This window comes from Musca autumnalis, unplaced genomic scaffold (genome assembly GCF_047663935.1).
Source record: "Musca autumnalis isolate F117 unplaced genomic scaffold, ASM4766393v1 scaffold_3, whole genome shotgun sequence".
In the NCBI taxonomy this organism is placed as follows: domain Eukaryota; kingdom Metazoa; phylum Arthropoda; class Insecta; order Diptera; family Muscidae; genus Musca; species Musca autumnalis.
The window spans coordinates 13,776,396-13,783,833 of NW_027411866.1; positions in this window are offsets into that span (position 1 = coordinate 13,776,396).

Here is a 7,438-nt window from a genome sequence, read left to right on the forward strand (position 1 = left end):
TTATTTGTTTTACGAATGAAAATATTATTTGTTTTATGAAATAAAATATGTTTTGTGACTCAACGCTCAGATAGCGTTGTTTTGGTAGGTTGGTGAAATATTTGTGTACGTCGCGTCGTTATTTAGGTTTAGCAATAAATGCTCTGTTCCAGAACCTGCAAGAATCTACTAATTTTTACTACGATAACAATTTTTCCTTTATGTTATCGGAAAGATTTGTAAAAATTAGATGATTCTTGCCGTTCTGGAACAGATCAAATACGTGCGGAATATGGATTGATAAAGTAGTTGTTGTTAGTTCGTTAACAATCGGATGTTTGTTGTCGTTAATCGGTATTGTTGTAATCGGCTCGTTGACTATCTGGTGGTTGTTGTCTGCTCGATGGTAATCGGTATTGTTGAAATCGGCTCGTTGACAATCGTGTGGTTGTTGTTGGCTCGATGGTGCTCGGGTTGTTTTTCGGCTCTATACCATGGGTGACCAAGAAGAGAACAGAGCAAAATGTGAATGTATTCAAACTATTGGCAACTTATGACTGTCTGTTGGTGTGTTTTAATGCCCACACGCTTCAAAACAAAAACAAATCAAAACATTATTTCTCTTTCGTACGCTCTTTCAATACTTCGGCACCGCCGTGTCAAAGAAGAACACATTTGCTCTATACTACTCGGGTTGGTGTCGGCTCGCGGCAATCGGGTGGCTCTCGACTCAGCAGCTGTCGGTATTTGGGTTGCTGTCGGGAATAGATCGGTTGGCTGTGAGCGTTGAGCTGCCTATGAGTTTGGAACTTGCTGAGAGCTTGGAGCGTACTAAGAGCATGGAGCTTGCTAAGAGACTCGAGCTTGCTAAGAGACTAGGAGCTTGCTAAGAGCGTGTTCGAATCGTAGCTAACGATTAACGAGACTGTGGACGAGCCACACGTCTTGTCATACTTTGTCGGCTGGTGATCGACGACTTCGGTGAATAAATGGTCTGTTCCTTTACTTTTGAAAGTGGTAAAACCGGCAAAAGTAGCAAAAGTTGTATTCTGGTTCCATATGAATTGTATGGTGTCTGAATTAAGGGAAAGCTTTTCAAGTAAAATGTTGTAAAACTTGAAGATTCTTGCACGTAAAGGAACAGAGCTAAAACCAGAATACTTATTCGGGTAGTCACACGAAGTGAATGAGAATTATTATTAAATGGTGATTAAACGGTTTTTGGGGTAAAATGTGTAAAAGTGGTAAAAAGTTTCTAGTTCTGGAACAAAGCTGAAAAGAAAATGTAATTTATTTTTTATATTACTAGGCATTTACACCAGACAATTTGTCTTCAAATACAACTCTGGTTTACTAACACATACATACATTTGTCGGCTTTCTCCCAGCTGTCCATAATTTTTTCACAGACAGTAGGGTTAACAAATTTTAGACATTTTTTTTAAAAATGTGCGAGATAATAATTGAAATGTGTTGAAAACAAAGGAACATAAACAAAAACAAAATGTGAACGGAAAACAAAAAGAAATCGATGATTTTCATTCATAATTTTTCAACTGTTTTTGCAGTTGTTGGGACGCCTACGTCAAGGCCTGCGTACATAAGCTACCTCGCCTGCTTGCCTTGCTTGCTTCTGATAAAAGAATAAAAAAGAAAAGGGCAACCCAGTTCGAAATTTGCTAGGCCTCCTTTATTCTTTTAGTTTTTTATGTCAGAAATGAAGCAGGAAAGCAAGGTACGCAGGCGAGGCAGCTTATGTACCCAGGCCTTCATCACACAGGCAAGTTTTGGGATTTTGACAATCAATACATGAAGTCAACTGTCCTGTCATGTGTAAACACAGGGTAGGGCTGTTGGTAAAGCCTAGCTGGACTATACCTAGTAGATTTAAACTTTCCGACAGGCTGCGGGCATTTAGCTGTTAGTAAAGCCGGTTGTTTCTTTTTCGTTTGTTCATCTTGAAAATAATCGCAAATAAAGTTCTGGGTACATACATAAGCTGCCTCGCCTGCTTACCTTGCTATCCTGCTTCATTTCTGACATTACAAAAAAATAAAAGAATAAAGAAGGCCGAGCCAATTTCGAACTACATTGCTCTTTTCTCATTTATTCTTTTATTTTTGTTATCTCAGAAATGAAGCAGGAAAGCAAGATACGCAGGCGAGGCAGCTTATGTACCCAGGCCTTGAGGCTATTAATACAAGTAAAGGATTATTTTAATTTCATCTTAACATATAATTTCGATTGATTAAAATCAACTTTAATTTAGCTCTGTTCCTTTACGTGCCTGAGATTTTCAGTTTTTACTATATTTACCAGAAAAGTGTTCCCTTACTTCAAAAAGTATACATTTTATATGAGAGCAGTTCACCATTTTACCATTTTTAAAAGTAAAGGAACAGACCATTTATTTGCCTTATTTACAAATGTTAACATTACATTTTTTGTTGTTGTAGTAAATGCATCTACCCAAGGCATATTTATACATACAAGGTAGAAGTGACAATCAGCTGTATTCTTACTTTTTTTTGTAAATTTAGTTTTCAAAATGTAATAGGGTTTATTCATAAAATTTGAAAGTTCGAAATTTGCTACCATAAAATTCTTCTTTTCACCGTTAACGTGTAATAACTATGACCTACGACAGTTCTGTATGCTCTAAGGCCTGCGTACATAAGCTGCCTTGCCTGCTTACCTTGCTTACTTCTGATAAAAGAATAAAAAAGAAAAGGGCAACCCAGTTCGAAATTTCCTCGGCCTTTTTTATTCTTTTATTTTTATTATGTCAAAAATGAAGCAGGAAAGCAAGGCAATCAGGCAGAGCAGCTTATGTACGCAGGCCTTTATATTTACATTTTGATTCAAATTTGTTCTATTTTAAAGGATTTCAAAATGTATTTATGTTTTTCCTGAACAAATTTTTGGAACGACCCTATTATTCAATATTTATCTTTGACAATTAATTTTCAATAACAACAATGTTGTTTTTGTAAATTTGTTAGTTGTTGTAATTCATGCATTTACCTTATATGAATATGCCTTGCATCTACCTTGTTGATTAACCCACTAGGACATACTTTCTTTGCCTCTGATTATAACTTGAATCATATCGATATGTTTATACATTAAATTTAAAATATTTATTTAAGCATTATCCTCAGTTTTAATTAATTATTTTTTATCATATCGTCACTCAACAAAAATTCCAAAACAATATATTATTTAAATATTTTTGGTTAGAATCACTAAAATGGAAAACTGAAACTACATACTTACTTAAGCTTAATAAAACAATGTATTTAAGGAGCAAACTACTAAGTTAATTATTTTTTACGTCTAACACACAGAAAATATAATGGTAACAAATTAAATGTATAAAAATTTAAATTAAAATAATAATAAAAAATTATATATGTTACAATTTTGTATAAAAAATTACAAATTGATTGTTTTTAATTGGGAAGGGGGAGACCAAGGGGAGACGAATGGTGATGACAGATACAACACATTAAAATTTAAAAGTCAACCTGATTTACACTGACGCTTGAAACATGTGTTTTGGGAATTTATTGGTCTGTTCCAGCACTGCAAGAATCTACTAATTTTTACTATTTTTTCGATAACATAAAGGAAAAAATGTTATCGTAGTAAAAAGTAGTAGCTTCTTGCAAGTTCTGGAACAAAGCATATGTAATTTATTTAAAAGAAAACGATACGTCCCGGCCCACACTAAATGAAATAATTTCATGTAATTAGGATTTCTTAGATCGAGTTACCCTCTACATAAATTTAATAATATTACTTTAGTATGGAATTCAATCTAAAAATGCCTAAATTCATTAAATGATGTAATTGAAATCGCTTCAGTGGGCCGGGGCTAATACGGCGTTTATATTATAGTTTTTTGCAGGGTTAACCTCCTTTATGAGGATTTATTTGAAGTATACACAATGGAAATGACATTTGAAACCCAGACCCACTGGGTTAACCCAGTTATATGTAAACGGCCTATAATGGATTTTACAACTTAAAAAACAGCTTTGTTCCTTTACTTTTTTTAATGCTAAAAGCGGTAAAAGAGAAAACTGTCAAAATTGCTCCCTTTCATGACCAGTTTTACCAGAAAAGTAAAGGAACGGACAAATAATAGATCTGGGACTGGATTCTTGTTCTATGAAATTGTGGAATGAAAAAATTTATAAAGGACAGAAATGTCAAATGACAAAAAATATTGTATCCCTTATTGTATAAAACGCATTTTGCATTTGAAAACCCGAAAGTTCGAGGACAGAGAAGCCACTTCACAGCCGATATGTCTGAAATGCTGCTAAACCAACAGCGAACCAAGTCACATAATTTGGTGTTTTCGTGACCACTTCCCAATAGCCTATCAATCTTCACCGATGGGTCGAAGATGGAAAGAGGCACGGAATCTGGGTGTTTTGTGAAGAACTAAATATCAGGAACTCATATAAGTTTAATGACAACTGTAGTGTTTTTCAGGCAGAAGTCTTTGCGGTTTTGAAAGCCATGGAGCTACTAGTGGGAATGACGGGCCTTGTAGATAAGATAGTCACTGTTTACGTGGACAGCCAGGCTGCTCTAAAAGCGTTAAGGTCATACACTATTAAATCTAGGACTGTTTAAAGTTGTAGGTCTATCCATGGCACAATTTCGAAGGTAGTGGTATCACACCAGCTGTTCGAATATGAAATGTCAAATCCCTTTATAAAAAAAATGTTTTTGTTGTAATTTCCCCAACGACGTAAAGAAAATTTTGAAATAACATATTACAAATATGTCGATGCCACTACCTGGACGATATGCCTTGGGCCTACCTTAAAAACATGTAACCTAGTTGTTAAGTTTTGCTGGGTTCCATTGCAATGTTGAGGGCAATGAGATAGTTGAAGAATTAGCAAGACGAGGCTCCCAATCCTCGGACCTCAGGGTGGAGAATTGTGTCAAGCCACCGCTCTGTTTTTTCGACAAGCTCAGTAAGCTCTATGCAGAGGAAACCGTAAAAATTTGCAAGTAAAGGTATCTAACTAAGGTTGTAAGGTATCTAAGTCAATCTGGCCGGCAATCTCAGGGCGTAGATCTGTGGCCCTCCTCGCACTGTACAAGTCAGAAATCAGAACTGCTATAGGGGTCATAACCAGCCACTGCGGAATAAGATCTATGACATGCAAGTGAGATGACAATATATTGAGTATTGTAGGTTATGTGAGGATGGAGACGGAGACAATCGAGCACCTCCGCTCTCGGTGTCCTAGACTTTCGATCAAAAGACACAGGCTATTTGGTGAATATGTGATTGAATCCCTCACCTACTTTTCCTCCATCGACCCTACAACCCTGTTAGCATACTGCAGAAGCTTTAAATGGCTATGGAACAGGTCAAATATAGATTAGAAATAATCTAGGAAATCTCTTCTATCATCTTATTAATTCCATCTAATATCTCTCTTCTATATCTACTCTCTTTCAACTTCTTCCCTGTCTTCCACTTTCCATCCCCTCCACTTTTTCCTATCTAAATATAACCTACATTCATCTCCTTAGCGTCAACTGTAATCCAATAGCTCAGAAGTTATCAATCATCATCAGGACAACACCTCACTTAATTCCTACCACATCTATAACCATATCTGCAACCTCATTCCATCTATAACCATCATAACCATAACACACCTACAACCATCACCATATCCACAACCATCTATCAACACCTCCATCGCATCATCATGTCTACAACCTATCACCTCTCAGAATTCATTAATCATCATCACGATAACAACTCCATCACATAATCGCGCCTGCAACCTTATCTACAATCACATCCATAACCGCATGTACAACACATCCAATATACAAGCATCACCATCTACAACCATCAAATTTCAAAATATTCAGGATGATCACAATGGGCCTTGAGGTCTGTAGCTGTCATCACAGCAGTTGCACATCCTAAACCTAACCTAACCAAGTTCGAAATTGGCTCGGCCTTCTTTATTGTTTTATTTTTATTATGTCGGAAATGAATCAGGCGTTTAGGTCTTGTTTCATTTAGAAGGCCTTTTATTCTCTTTCGAAGATTTGTCAAAATCTTCTCTTTATGGAAAATCCGCCTTGTAGTTCTTTTGTTCATACAACCTTTAGAAGGATTTCTGTAGAAGAAAGATATTCTATGATCTTCTATATTCAGCAAATCTTCAGAAGGCACCCATAAAAAATCTTTAGAAGGTCCTCAATCTTTAATTGTTTTATGAACTCTTCTGTGAATAGAAATATTTTCAATGGTATTCTGTAGAAGTAAAATCTTCCTGATACGTTGCTTGTCTCTAAAATCTTTTTGAAAATCTTCTGCACAAAGAAGGACTCATGACTACAGAACATCTTCTGAAATTCTCCAATAACTTCAATTTGTAAATGAACTTTTAAGGGTCTTCTGTCAATAGAGGAACTATAAGAGATATTCTGTCCAAAAGAAGACCCTTATAAGTTTCCTTTGTGTTCGAAAGATTCTAGAAGTTATTCAGTCTATAGAGAAAGAAATCCCGGGGGTCATCTTCCGAAAATATATTCTTAAAAGTACTCTAGGGGAGAAAAATTTTTAGTATTATTCTGTCCATAGAATACCCTAATAAGGTAGTTGTCTTCTAAAGCTTTTACACGATATTATTTCGGTAGAAGAGCTCAAGGAGGTCTTTTTTGGAAAAAGCCTATTTAGCCATGACTATAGAAAATCTTAAGAAGGTTCTCAATACGAACTCTAGAAAATATTTTGTTAAAATACCAACAGATATGTATAAATAAGACCCTTACAAGTAATTTTTTGATCAAAAGCTTACATAGGACGTCCCTGTCTATAGAAGCCCACATTAAAGTGCCTCCCGTTGATTGTAGACCTCCAGAAGGTTTTCTCAGCATAGAACATTTAAAAGTCTTCTGCCAATGAGCGTGATAGGTTTTATCATGGGAAAGTGTTGAACTTATCACAGGCACTTCTTTATTTCAAAAAGATGCATTGACTTACAGCAATTCCAATGGATACGAACCGATTTTAAGGCGGCGGGAAAGTACAATCTAATCTAATAAAAACAACAACAAATAGCAGAAACTTATTGCGCCAAATTTATCATCCAAAATAATCATAACAAGTAAAAAACATGAAGTTCCGCCGGGCCGAACTTTTTTACCGTCCATCACAAAATATTCTGAACTAAAATGGAATAATTAGATTCCTGTGCAAAAATTGTTCGACCACGTATACCTCAAATGCCTAAATCAGGTCACAAAATGTATCTAAATATTTCTTCAATCTGTTGGTACCTTTATATGGGGGCTACCAAAACATGGACCTATATGTATGATTTTTGGTGGAGGTGTTTCGGAACCTCTAAGAACTTCAAATGTCAAATTACAGCTTGTTCAGTTAAAAATTGTTGCTAAAATC